Genomic DNA, 12,688 nt, shown 5'->3' with positions numbered 1-12,688 from the left:
TCGGGCCGGGCCGGGCCAGGCCGCCGCCGGCAGCCGTGTGTGGCGCCGCGCCGCGCCGCGCCAGGCCGCGCTGCCATGACAGCGCGCAGCGCCGGGGCGGTCACCGGCCACCGCCGCCGCGCCGGACGGCCCCGCTCGGCCCCGCCGCTCCCCGCGCCCGCCCCGCTGCGGCCGCCTCCCTCCCTGCCTCCCTCCCTCCCCGGCGGAGGGGCGGCCGCCCGCCCGGCCCGGCCCCGCGTCCCACCGCCCCCCCCCCGCCCCCCCCGCGGGGTCACCCGGGGACAGCGCCCGCCTCCCGCCGCAGGAAGCGCCGCGGCCGCCCGGCGCCTCCCGCTCGGCGCTCGCCTGTGGCAGGTGAGATTCCCCGCGACCCTCCCCGCCCCCCGGCCGCAGCGGCGGGGCCGGGGGGAGCCCCCCGGGCCGGCGGGGCCGGAGCAGCGGCGGGCTGGGGGGGGGGGGGAAGCCCCGAGCGGGGGTTCCGCAGGCGGGGCGGGCCGGGACCCGGGGCCGCGCTCCTCCGCCGGCGCTCGGCCGGGGCGGCTGCGCACCGCCGGGGATGGGGGCGGCCGGACCCCCCCGCAGCCCGGGGCCCGGCCTGCCGCCGGGGCGGGGAGGCCCCGGCGTGCGGCCCCCGGGGAATGCTGCTCCCTCCCCTTCCCAGCCGTGCCGGGGCTCCCCTCCCGGCCCCGGGGCTCCCCGCGCTGACCGCGGGTGCCAGGACCGGGCTGGAGCTGCAAGGGGTAGCCTCAACTATTCAGCGTCCCCCGGCCCTTCGGTTTACCTTCGGTTTATCAGATGTATTTACTCGTTACGCGGGAAGAATAGTAGGCTTTAGGAAGGGCTCCCTCGCGTTTGTCCGTTCTGCAGAGTTCACCGCTTTCCCTCACCCCTGGGTGCTGCAGAGGCTTTGCAGGAGGGGCCGGGCTGCTTCCCAGGGGCTTCGGGCGGCTCGTTCTGGGAGGTGGGTGCCGGAGCACTGGGTTCTGCTGGGATGGTGACACGGGAGATGGCTGGGGAGCGCTACGGCGCTCAGGTCACGGATGGCAATGTCCGTGTAGGGTTGTCATTCCAGACCATAGCCTGTGACCAGCTGACAAATGGCGACAAAAATTGTAAGAACCTCTCTGTGAACGTAGTAACGCTGCTTGTAAAATGTACTTGTGACTATGAAGGATAGTTAACCAATATTGTTAAAAAAGCAGGCGCTACTGGCCTGCTAGTCATGTGAACCCCATACTTTATGGAAAAAAACACACAGTTGCATAGTGTGTTCTGTGGGATGCTTCTGCAGGAGAGATGTAAACAGCCTAACACAGAATACCCATGATGTGGAGAATACAAGACAGAGGAATATGGAGAAACTTATCCTAAGTCCTGCAGCAACAGGTGGCAGAGCTGAGAAGAGGCTGCATGTCCCTGCTCTCTGTCTTGCATCTCTGCTATAGTGCAATCTTCCTCCGTTAGGGGCAGAGCTTCCTCTCGCCAAAACAGTTGCAAAATACTGTCAGCTGCAAGGACAGCAGGATCAGCTCTTGCTTACTATGGCTGTGATAAAGAACTGAGATTAATTTATGATTATTAGAGTAGGAAAGCACCTCTGGGCACAAAAACAAACCCCCAAAAACCGAAATGTCCCTGTATGACCAGCAAAGCAGTGTTCTGGTGAGGAAATCGGGGCTTTTCTGGGTCCAAATATTGCTGTATGTTGTGAGGTGACTGCTGTCATCACAGGACGCTCTGCATAGGTCGTGCAGCAAGGATTGGCTGTGCCCTGGAGCGATGAGGACGCGGTGAAGAGCAGAAAGAGCCTCCATGAAAAGAAAGTACTGTAGACCATATCTATAGGATAGTCAGATGACAGCTCTTTCACATGTTAAAGATTTTTTTCCCAGAAACTATACCTGAAAGAAAATAGTGCCGGAGACTGAGGCACTAAACCAGTTGAAAAGGAAAGCAGAAAGATACCATGTAGTATTAAAAAACGTTAGTAGAGTCTATCTATACAAGCAAGATTTCCAAAAGGAGTAAGACTTGGTTAAGAATTCAAAGCACAACAGCACGTTGGGCTGGAAAAGTTTAAGGTCTTGGTCTTTTTCATTGAATCAATAAACATAAAATGAAAATATACAGCTTCTAATATAAACTTACACTGAGAAGTTGAGATAAAACTTGAACAGGATAAATGAGAAGGCGTTGTTAGTAAAAAAGGCTTGGGAAATATTATCAGGATTTATTAGGGAAATGAAGAAAGACATATTGTCTCAGATTTAAAAAGGAAATCTCTTTAAAAAAAAAAAGAGGCCTAGTAGAAGAAAGAAAGGGAACCTGCTAATACAACAGTGCTTTGTTTTCATGGAAAAAGCTGAAATGGAAAAGTTTTGAGAAAAAAGACCGGGGAAAACAATGAAATCCAAAAAAATGTCTTTGATAATGACAGAGACCTCTTATTAAAAAGAAGTTGAAGCACTCCAGGTAAAATAAACGTTTCAGAAGGTAATACTGGAGTTAGCTGACCAGCTTAGAAGAGTCAAACAAAAAAGACACAGGTTAGTATTACTCTGAAAGCAGCTTAGATGGAAGAGATGAGATGATACATTTATTTTCATCACATGAATTGGTGAGATCTGGAGATCAACCAGCATAAGGCACAAGAAGAGAGGTAGCTTGTAGAAAAGGATTAGAAAAAGAGAGCGGGACACAGAGCATAAGCTGGTAGCTGAACTGCTACAGACCTTCCTGGAGAGTTTGATTCTGTCCTTGGGAACTGCAGCCTACTTTTGCTATGTGGATGGCAGATAAAACTAGAACCCCAGACCCTAAGATCTTACTGTTTGGTTTTCTGGGCAAATGAAGATGCACTGGAGAAGCCTAAGAAATTCTTGAATGTGCTAAGGGCTGGTTTTCCAGGAAAGGAAAAAGGGCTAAGCAGGAAAAGGGCCAATACAGAATGGTGAATCTGGCTCAACTGGGGTATCTCAGAGGGAAGGCCAAAAAAATTGAGGAAAAACTGAAATTCCCTTATAGGGCACTGCAATCCAAGGGCACTTATAGGAAATACAGATTTCATAATAATCTGAAAGAAAAGCAAAAGATGGTGAGGTGGTTTCCTGGAAAGTATTACCAACCAGAAGGAGCGACTCTGATAACGGTTTAGGTTCAGCAGCTCTTATACAGCAGCACGTACGCAACTATGAGGTATGGTCTGTTTCAGGATGTCCCTCAGACACGGGAGCAGCTGTCTTGTACCAAGCTGGGCCTTCTAGGCCATGGCAAAACAGTGTTTTGTGTAAAGAAAGGGGGGCAATTACTGGTTTCTTCGTCCACCCGAAGGAAATGTAGCACTTTTAATGGGGTGTTTGCCATTGTAACAGCAAAAATGAACCATGGATAAAAAGGAAAATGCAAGGAAAGATTTTGTAGATAGACAGAAGTAGCAAAGTGGTGCAGTTACGAGAATATAGGCAGTTAAGAAAAGGCATGGCATAAATAAAACAAGAGGAAAACCAAAATGTATGGAGTAAACCTCCTGACCTTTCCAGATCAACAAAGCAATTCAGCCACATTTGCAATCAGTCATAAATAATGGCAGTCATTCTAACAAAAGATATCCTTACGTTAGGATACATCCTGACATAGATCTTACGCTTGAGTCTGACCTTGGCTTCCTGAATACATACCAGTCTGTTTTTACTGTTCTATAAAGTTCTTAATACTTCTGTTACAATTCTTCAATTTGCATTTCAAAAAAATGTGCTATGGAAGTGAAAACGTTAATATAATTCCCAATCAGTTAATCTTCTGTACCTAAGAGTTTAGTAAAATCTAAGGGCGAATATATGAAACCTCTGAACCTATGAAACCTGAGGAACTATGAAACTCAAGCTGGGCTAGAGGTGTGCAGAATCTTCTGAAGATTTCCTGTTTTGTATATAAATGGATTAGTAAATAAGTAACAGGAAGAAGAAAAGGATCCACGCAAAGCTTTTGGCGTATTAGCTAAAACCCTGCAAATGTCTGCCACGTGGTGGCTGTAATTCAAATGACAGATTGGGGGCTGTAGTACTGAGTGCATTATATAAATGGTATAGCGAATTTTGTTATCTTTCTTTTGTGAATTAAAGTTTTAGCTGTAGTTAATAAATGTTAAGAGGTTTGGTCTAGCCATTTTTGGAAAAAGGCAGAATACAAAAGCCCCATGGTTACTTCAGAGAGATGTTTTGCTTCAGGTTTCTAGAGTCGGGTGCAAGAGAAACCCTTGACTTTCTTCTGTATGGCTAGGTCCTGGTGGGTACCCTTGATCAAGCTCATGGTAGAGTAAAACTTGAGGAAGTTTACCTGTCCTCCTGGTGAAGGTAAGGAGATTTTTGTTGAGAGGTTTGACTTCTGAACAACAGGTGACCGTTTCATGAGTTGAGGGAATGTAATACTTTGAGTTGAGATGAACTGATGAGATCCAATTTGTGAACTAGCCAGCTGAAGATCAAATGGCAGAGAAAACCGAGTGACTAAAATAGATAGGAAGAAACTTGGAGGGTTCTGTGTCTCACCGTTGTAATTAAAAGGGCATCAGAGTGGAAAAAGTTGGAAGTAACTTTGTGACTTTGGCAATAGAATGTTGTATAACACCACCTTCTTACCTTTGTTAATATAATGGCAGGGTAATAAAAAAGTAAAAGGGAACAGTAAATAAGTAAAGAAATAAATTATAAAATAACCAACTAAATAACTAAGTATAGTGAAGTGGGGACCACTGTGTTATGAAATTGCAGAACAAGTGTACATCTGGAATAGGAAACTCGAAACCTGCTTATGTTTGTGTACATTTTGTTCTTCTTTAGTCTGGCCAGGTATATAGATTTTAGTTCATTTTTTAAATTTTTAATTACTGGTCTTCACAGTAAGGATGCATGAATTATTTACCGTTTTGAGATACAATAGGAGATGTACTTAGGATCTGAGATCTGTCCAGTCCTCTGGGCTTTAGTCGGATGATCTTATTAGATTCAGACTCACTGTAGTAAGTCTAGAAATGTGCAGATGCTAAACATAATGCAGAATTTTAATTATTGTTTACAGTTAATTAAAATGCTATTTTTGTTTGTTTTGCCTCCCTCTGGCATCTTCAAGTCCTAATTAAGTCTTAACTGTGGGTGGTGGGATTAGGATTGGCAGCGACACATACCTCAAACGGCCCACCAGCACCTATGGCTGTACATGCAGTAGTACTGCAGAAGCAAACATCACATTCTTGAGAAGTTAGATAAAGGTCGCTATTGTTCTCACCGCCAAGATTATTTTTATCACATTGTCAACATATTTGTTAATGTACAAACATGCAGGTGAGATACAGAACACATGAAACTCATATAAAAGGTGAAGACTTTGTACATATGCGAAATCAGAGCGCTGAAGATGAGATGCATAGAAAAATTCTGAAGGGGAGCGAGTGTTCGCTTGACAGATTAAGGAACTGGCTGGCGCTGTTCCTTGCGGTGAACTGCTTGGTGACATTTATGACACCGAGAAGGAAAATTGGTGAGCAAGTATCATTAATTGATGTGGTTCAAGGAGTGGCTATTTGGCACATTTCTATGGAGGTGGCATTTCAGGTGCATAACCAGATTGTGATTGAGGGTTTGGGTTTGGTTTTTTCACCTATAATGTTCCAGTTGTTTCAGAGTACAGGGAGTTTTTTTGGCTTAGAAGTGCTGCTGTAATTGGTTTCTAGGGCTTTCTTGATTTGACCTAATTGGACATTTTGAAAGGTTGCCAAAGTATGGGGTAGGATTTTGCCAGTTTTCTATCAATGATTAATAAAGCTCATTTGGAGGATCAATTAAGAGTTCCAAAAAGAAGATTTTGAACTGGAATTGTTATAAAACCAATGAATGCTATTTTATTAATGGCCATTTTTTAATGCTGAACGATGAAACATGGCACTGTAATGAACAGTAAATACGCATTTTTTCTAGAGGATCTCCTCCAGATGATTATCATGTTGTATCAGGAATTCTGTAGCCGGGGTGGAGAAGCACTTTCATTCTGTTTTGTAATGACATCTTGGGCAAAATTCAAGTTGTTTCTAAAGAATCATTAGACCATTAAAAAGTGGTTTCAACAGGTAAGATTTCTTCAAAAGTTTATTTCCTCTTCACGGTGCTAAAAGTGTAAGTGCCAGCTTTCTGAAAAGTCTTTAGAAAGAACAAATGACTGCTCATGGTGTGCCTGAAGACCTAGTGAATTGAAAGAAATGAAGTGATATGTTTGGAGGGAGGAAAAGCAGGGATGGAAAATATGCCATCATCAGTTTCTAATCATCCCCAGCTCCTCCCCAAGTTCTTCTTTTTATAAAGATAATTTAAAAACAACGTGCAAGTTGTTCAGCCTGTCTCTGTGCATTTCTAATTTGTTTATTGCCCTGGTACATGAATATAGATTTGGCAGATAGTTTTTTCTATAGTCAGAGGGCTGAGTAGAGTGGATAAGTTAACAAGCAGGACGTTCCTGCATGTTGGAATTAGCTAGTTGTCTGTCTCATCCATTGCTTGTTTGTTCATGTTTTGCTCATTCTCATGTATCCTAAAGAAATGAGATACCCAGCTATTACAGTAGCGCCAGATTCTAATTTGTTCCAGGAGTTTGTAGCTGTGAGTCTGAGTGCACCAGGTGGGATCTGTAGGTTTTCCATAATACTTTTCATTGCATTTGGGTCATAATTAGCTTTTTAGTTTCCATGTTATTAGGTTTTGGCTGATCAGGTAACTGTAAAAAAGTATAGCACTGCCGAGTGCTTTGCTATGACTTGCTCTACTTACTCTTCAGAAATCAAGCAAGAGCTTTTACTGAAGTACTTCCCTCTGCAAAGGCTGATGTGCACTGGGTAACACTGCCACTCTGCTGCGGCACATTTATACTGGGTAATGTCACTTGAAAAGCCAGAGTTTTGACTAAACTTGGCAAGTCCTACAAAGAGAGATTTTTCAAGCTAGCCTCCAAAGCATCTTCTGGGATTCCTGGCAGATCAGGTTTTCTAGGGGAAGACACTGCTTTTTCCAGGTACTATTAGCATAAGTATCACAACATGAAGCCCATAATCACACTCAGAAGACGCCTTCCTCTTGTATGTCAGGCAAATCGTGTCTAAATTGGCATTTTCTGAAATATGACTGTTGGAACTGTACCAGCGCTATATATTACACTGGGCAGGTATATATACTACACTATGTGCTACACTTGGAGCAAAAAATGGCAACAGCCATTCTAAAATAATAGAATTGTAGCACTACACCATTCGCTATACCATTATAGCATTTCTGCTAGCACCACGGTAGTATTTCTCTTCCATACCTTTGAAGAGAACATAGGAACCAAAATAGTTCAGTGAAAACTCTGTGCATGTCTCTGAATTATTCCGGAAATCCAACTGTGACTGGATTCAGGATGAAGAGGTAAAGTGATCTCCTTCACTCCATGTTTTAGGCCTGCTAAAATAAAGCTTAGTAAAATACTGTGGAAGCAAGAGATGGAGAATGAATGGAAAGATGATAGTGTGTTATTCTACATTTTTCACTTACTGAAAGGAGTAGATGTCCTCATCTTCTCCAGAGAAGAGATACCAGGCTTCTACGCTCTGTTCTAAGCTTAGTAGAGACATGTAATCTCAATTCCTGGTTTTTGTTATTTTTACTTAGAGGTGGAGGTTATTTCCCAGCATCTCTGTTTCTTGCTATGTTTTCCATACTAATGCTCACTTATGAAGAACAAACTGATTTAGAATACAACGAGCTGCACGTTCCCTTGATTAATACACCCACCCACCTGGCAGTTGAGCTCCATATGGTCTTAGATTAGGAATGAGAGGACTTGCAAAGATGTTGCTTCTGTCAGGCCTCCAAAATCAAGCCTCTCCCCAGTGGGTTTTAGCTTTCCCTCAGAGTAACCCAGTTATAATTATTCCAACTGCAGGAGCCTTTCCAAGCCTAATCTTTTAACTGAAACCGCAGTGGTTTGGGACAAGGGATCTGGTTTCAACAGGACTTCTAGTCATCTTCCCACTCTACCTTCTGTCAGAGCTGCATTCACTCTTGCTTTGATTCTTCTTGAAAGAGATGTCCCTTACACACTACTGAAAGGGAATTGTGTGCAACGCCTTTGGTGCTGTCCCACCCTTTCAGACTAGAGACTTTTCTTCAGGTCAGTTAAATGCTATTTCTTCTTGCCTGATGGGCTGTCCTTACTGGTGCGTCCATCTCACCCTTTGTCCATCCCATTCAGCATGAAGGAAAAGGCACAGCTCTGAGCTAATGAAGCCTGTCAATTGTTATCTAGTTTTGTCATTCATATTGATTTATTCATGTGGAGTTGCTTTTGCTGTGTATTTTTGTGAAATTCAAACTAGGCCCACTATGATTTTTATGGGATGTGGAGCCATGGTTTGGATCATAAAAATTTTCATCACGGGTGGCAGCAGGAATGGCCTTGATCATCTCTTCAGAGCATAAGAAGTATGAACTACCGGTTTTATTTACTCTGGTAGCCCATCAGGCCTGGTGGCCTTTGACTGACTCTGACGAGTAGAGGATGCTTGCGGAAAGGCTGGAAGAAATAAGGCCAGTGTAGGATTTCCTAACTTCTGGCAGTCGGAGGTGATGGGAATTTCCTGAGCCAGAGATTTCTCTGGATTGCATCATCATGTTTACTAGCCATCGATAGACTTATCAACCATAAATAGTCTGATCTGTTTTGAACTTTCTTGAACCTCCACACCATCCTCTGATGACAGTCCAAATAGCCTTTTTTAGTAAAACAGATTTTGCAATAAAAAGGAGAATATGCACAAATTCCTACTTAGTCTAGAAGCCTGCTTCAGCGTAGGAGGGCTAAGACTGTTTTCTCCAATACATTGTTGTTGCAATTTAGAAACACAGATCTTAAAAATATTTTTCAGTGATAATGTAATCTTGCTTTTTTGCTTTCAGTTCAGACTTTTTTGCCCTTGTTCATTTGGTTTTGTGGACCGAGCAGTAATGTCCTGTGCCATGTGCCTCCCTGCATAACTTGAAAAAAATTCCCTGCTGTGCTCTTGCATGGAAAATCAAAAACTGATATGAACTGTGCATTGGAGGTTAGATTGTGCCTCTAGGTTTGTTTCTCTCTTTTTTGCTTTCCTTCTTGGTATTTATTTTTCTTTCCTATTTGTCTCGACTTTCATTCATTTCTCTTCTCACACATCCTCTGTGGTTCCCCTTGAATTCCAATGGCAGAACAGAACTGGATCTCTGTGCAAAAACAAAGTATTATTACGTTAGGTTATTTTTAGGTTCCCCAGAAGCCTTGAAACAGACATATATTACACTGTATGGTAAAATGAAAATCGAAGAGGAAAAGAATTAAACAGTATACAGTATTAGTGATTCAGTATCAGTTTTTCACAGGAAATGGATGTTTGCCCCAGACAAAGACTAGAGGATGCTGGCCAAATACCTTCAGTTAACACCAAAATGTCTGGAAGTCTTTCATGGCATTTAGAGACGATTGGCCTCAGCTATCATTAATAATAAATGGAAATTAATCTGAAGTAATTGTATTCATGCAATGCTGGTGGCTTTGTTATATGTATAAGCACCGGTTATTGGTGATTTAAAGAAGGACCCACACAGGATGCTTTCCTGCTGTGCTGGCTCACAACTGGTAGTCTAAAAAATGAAAAGGGACATGTACGCTTCCCGCTTTCCACATTCCTTGTAAGGTTTTTAAAACAAAATGATTTGGATTCCCTTTGTCCGCCGAAAGGTGAGGTTCTCATTTAGTCAGCAAACTCCAGTGTGAGCTTATACTGCTGACGCTTTCTGCTGCTTTACCATAACTTATTTACATCTTCAATCGCCATTTTCCCATGCAGTGCAGTAGATGCTATTTCAGAGGACTGAGGAAATAAGAGGGCTGAGAAATTGCAAATAATAAGAAAACCTTAATGTTTCATAAGACCTTCCTTCAGAAAGTGCTTAGGGGCTCCCTTTGTCCACCAAATAATGTGTGCTAGGTGGTCGAGTGATTCAGCTGCTTCCTTAGCTGGTGTTTCATTGCCTGTGCTATCTGCCTGCTTGTGTATAAACAAATTAGTAACACCCCTCCTGAAAAGAGAACAGATGAGGTGTGTGATACTTCTGAGAAACACGAGTCATTTGTATCTGAACTGATTTGCCAAGTAACCATTTGAAAATTAAAGATCCACAGGGAAATACTGTCGAAAGAACCAGTGACAAGGAAATCTGTCAGTCAATGGCAGATGCAAGATGTCCCTTACAATTAGAAAGCCCAGCTGAACTAAAGTTCTGCTTTGCCTACCCATCCCCAAAGTATGAAAGCCAGACAAAAAATACTTCGGAGGAAAAGCAAATTGAAAGCAATAAGGGATAAAAACTGAAATCCACCAAGGTACCAAGTTATGTCTTTGCATTAACATGCAGAAGAAAAAATACTGTTTCATTGACAAGAGCCTTATGCCCTGAAAGACATACAGATTCTCTTCCAGCTCATCTCAGAGCTGGATTACATCCTATGCACTCCTGGTCCAGCTCTCGGTCATTTGATGAGGCTGATGTTAGGTTGCTTTTTAACTAGAGGAAGGTTCTGTCTCCTGTATTTGTGAACAAAGTCACAGCCCGTGGGTAACTGCTGTAGTGAGAACTTATGCCTGTAGATGACCTGAACTTCTGTTCTCAGGGAGGAGGAAAATGTTGTCATTACTTTCCTGGCTGTACAAGCTATGTGCTCCCTCCCTCCACTCCTCCCTCGCTCATTAGTACCGGCTCCAGGTCAGGCAGGACAGACAGTGCAGGGCTTCCGAGGCTCTTCTGCATGCCCTGAACCCCGCCTCATGGTAGATCTCTGTGTAAGGAAAGCGTTTATGTAAATGCATGGTAGACACAGCACATCCCTGGTAGCAATGAGGCAAGCAGAGATTCCCTCAAACTCCTGAAGGGAAGAAGAGGTTCTCTCTTTCTGCCAGGTTGGACTGTTATTTCAGGCACCGGTGGGGGCCATTGATAGTGAGAAAGTCAGAGAGGGCTTAGTGTCCTGGACTGCCTAAATCAGGGGCCCTCCGATCCACCGGTGTCCACACCGCGCACTGGACCTGAGCAGCTGTACTGCCCTAAGTCCAACCACTTGACTTGTTACCGAAATGCTGTTGAGTTCCCTCCCATTCCTTCCCCGCTTCTGTCCTCCTGCACATGGGGGACTTGCAGTTCTTATGTGGTATCATCTCCTGGCCGAGCAGGTGGAAGGGAGACTGTTCGCGTGAGGACCCGGGAGCATCTGTCCTCACATTAAACCAAAAAGTAGGTGTCTAGAGGAACCGCTGATGTGACATAGAGGATACTCTGATGTATCTCATCCGCACGATGTTTTGTTGCTTTGAGCTGGCATTAGAATATACTACAGAGCCATACCTCTCTAGTATCCACAAATATTTGCTGTGTCCGTCAGTGAATGGCGCTAGGGATCGGTTTCATACGAGGAGGGTGATGACACATTTTAAGGCTCCCGTTCTCACCGTCACATGACTTTGTGTCCCTGCGTTTTAGTCATTTCAGAGCAGTGCATCACCACCCCACTGGCTCACGCTGTGCTCTGTGTTTAGCAGCACATATTTATGACATGGGGAGTGAAGAATGAAGTTTAACTCATGTCCTTAACTAACCTGTAAGTGAGGGATTAACTGCCTACTGCATTCTTTTACTAAGTATTAATCACTTAACATTGTTTTCATTTTTTTTTAAAAAGCCTTTTGCTTCCTTAGTGCATCAGCACACAACTTAATTTGAAACCACGGCCTTTGAGGGGCTGCTGACACATTAGTCACGCCGTAGCTGTTGTCGGCCTGACAAGGGACCTGTTGTGTTACTTTCTGGGTGAAGGAAAAACTACATGTTGATGGGCTACAGCTCAGCTATCAAGGTTTGCTCTTGCTTCGCAAACCTGTCTTCCTGGCTGTGGTAGAGTTAAAAAAACAATTACAAGTTTTTCAAAGGATCACCCACATACACATGGTATGAGAGCTCTTTTCTTTGTTGGTTTCATTTTATTTGTACATGACTCACTCTTGGCAAAATGAGTGAGCCTCATGAGCCTGTAAAAATTCTGTTTGGATTAAATGATTTGCATTAAATGATTTATAACTGCAAGAAGGGTTTAATATTCCTGTAATTCCTTAAGGAAAAACAAACCGATCTTATTCTTTCAAGTAAGTATTGCTTTCACGCCTGTTACTTCAGACGCCATCTTACTCGCTCAAGCTGATAGCTGTTATTGAGACTCCTAGTACTTCTCCTTCCTGGCCTTCTCTGCCTCATGAATTAGAGATGGGTGGTAGGGATGCACTGTCATCCTTTCCCTAGCACATCCTTCCAAGCGTGACTGAAGGCCGGGGAACATACGGCCTCCCAAAACCGCCTGCCATGCTACAAGCAAGTAGCAGCGTTTCTGCTGGGGTGAGGCACAGTAATCATGTTTCCGAGACTCAATCCCCCCCAGTTTTGTCGGCCGGAGGCCCATCAGCCTTCGTTTTCCTGTTGGAGCGAGCGTGCTGGTTACAGCCCACCTCACCCCTACCGACTCTGGCGTGGGTTGGCTGCCTGCAGAGCTGGTGGCCTGCGCACCCGCCCTCACACCCAGCCCCAGGGCT

At 44.4% G+C, this 12,688-nt stretch overlaps 1 protein-coding gene across 2 annotated transcripts in view; it reads left to right on the top strand.

Annotated features, from left to right (window-relative positions):
• The first annotated feature begins 301 nt into the window (after positions 1-301).
• Positions 302-12,688, top strand: part of THRB (thyroid hormone receptor beta) — a 180,727-nt gene continuing 168,340 nt past the window's right edge. Inside the window, exon 1 of one of the 2 annotated variants that reach the window (XM_075083250.1) lies at positions 302-354. The gene's annotated coding sequence lies outside the window, so the exon portion shown is untranslated. The remainder of the gene's footprint in view (positions 355-12,688) is intronic. The other variant, XM_075083245.1, reaches the window with a different exon arrangement.

The sequence above is a fragment of the Phalacrocorax aristotelis genome, chromosome 2 (genome assembly GCF_949628215.1).
Source record: "Phalacrocorax aristotelis chromosome 2, bGulAri2.1, whole genome shotgun sequence".
Taxonomy (NCBI): domain Eukaryota; kingdom Metazoa; phylum Chordata; class Aves; order Suliformes; family Phalacrocoracidae; genus Phalacrocorax; species Phalacrocorax aristotelis.
Note: the sequence above shows the minus strand (reverse complement) of the source record. Positions and strands in the feature narration are given on the sequence as shown.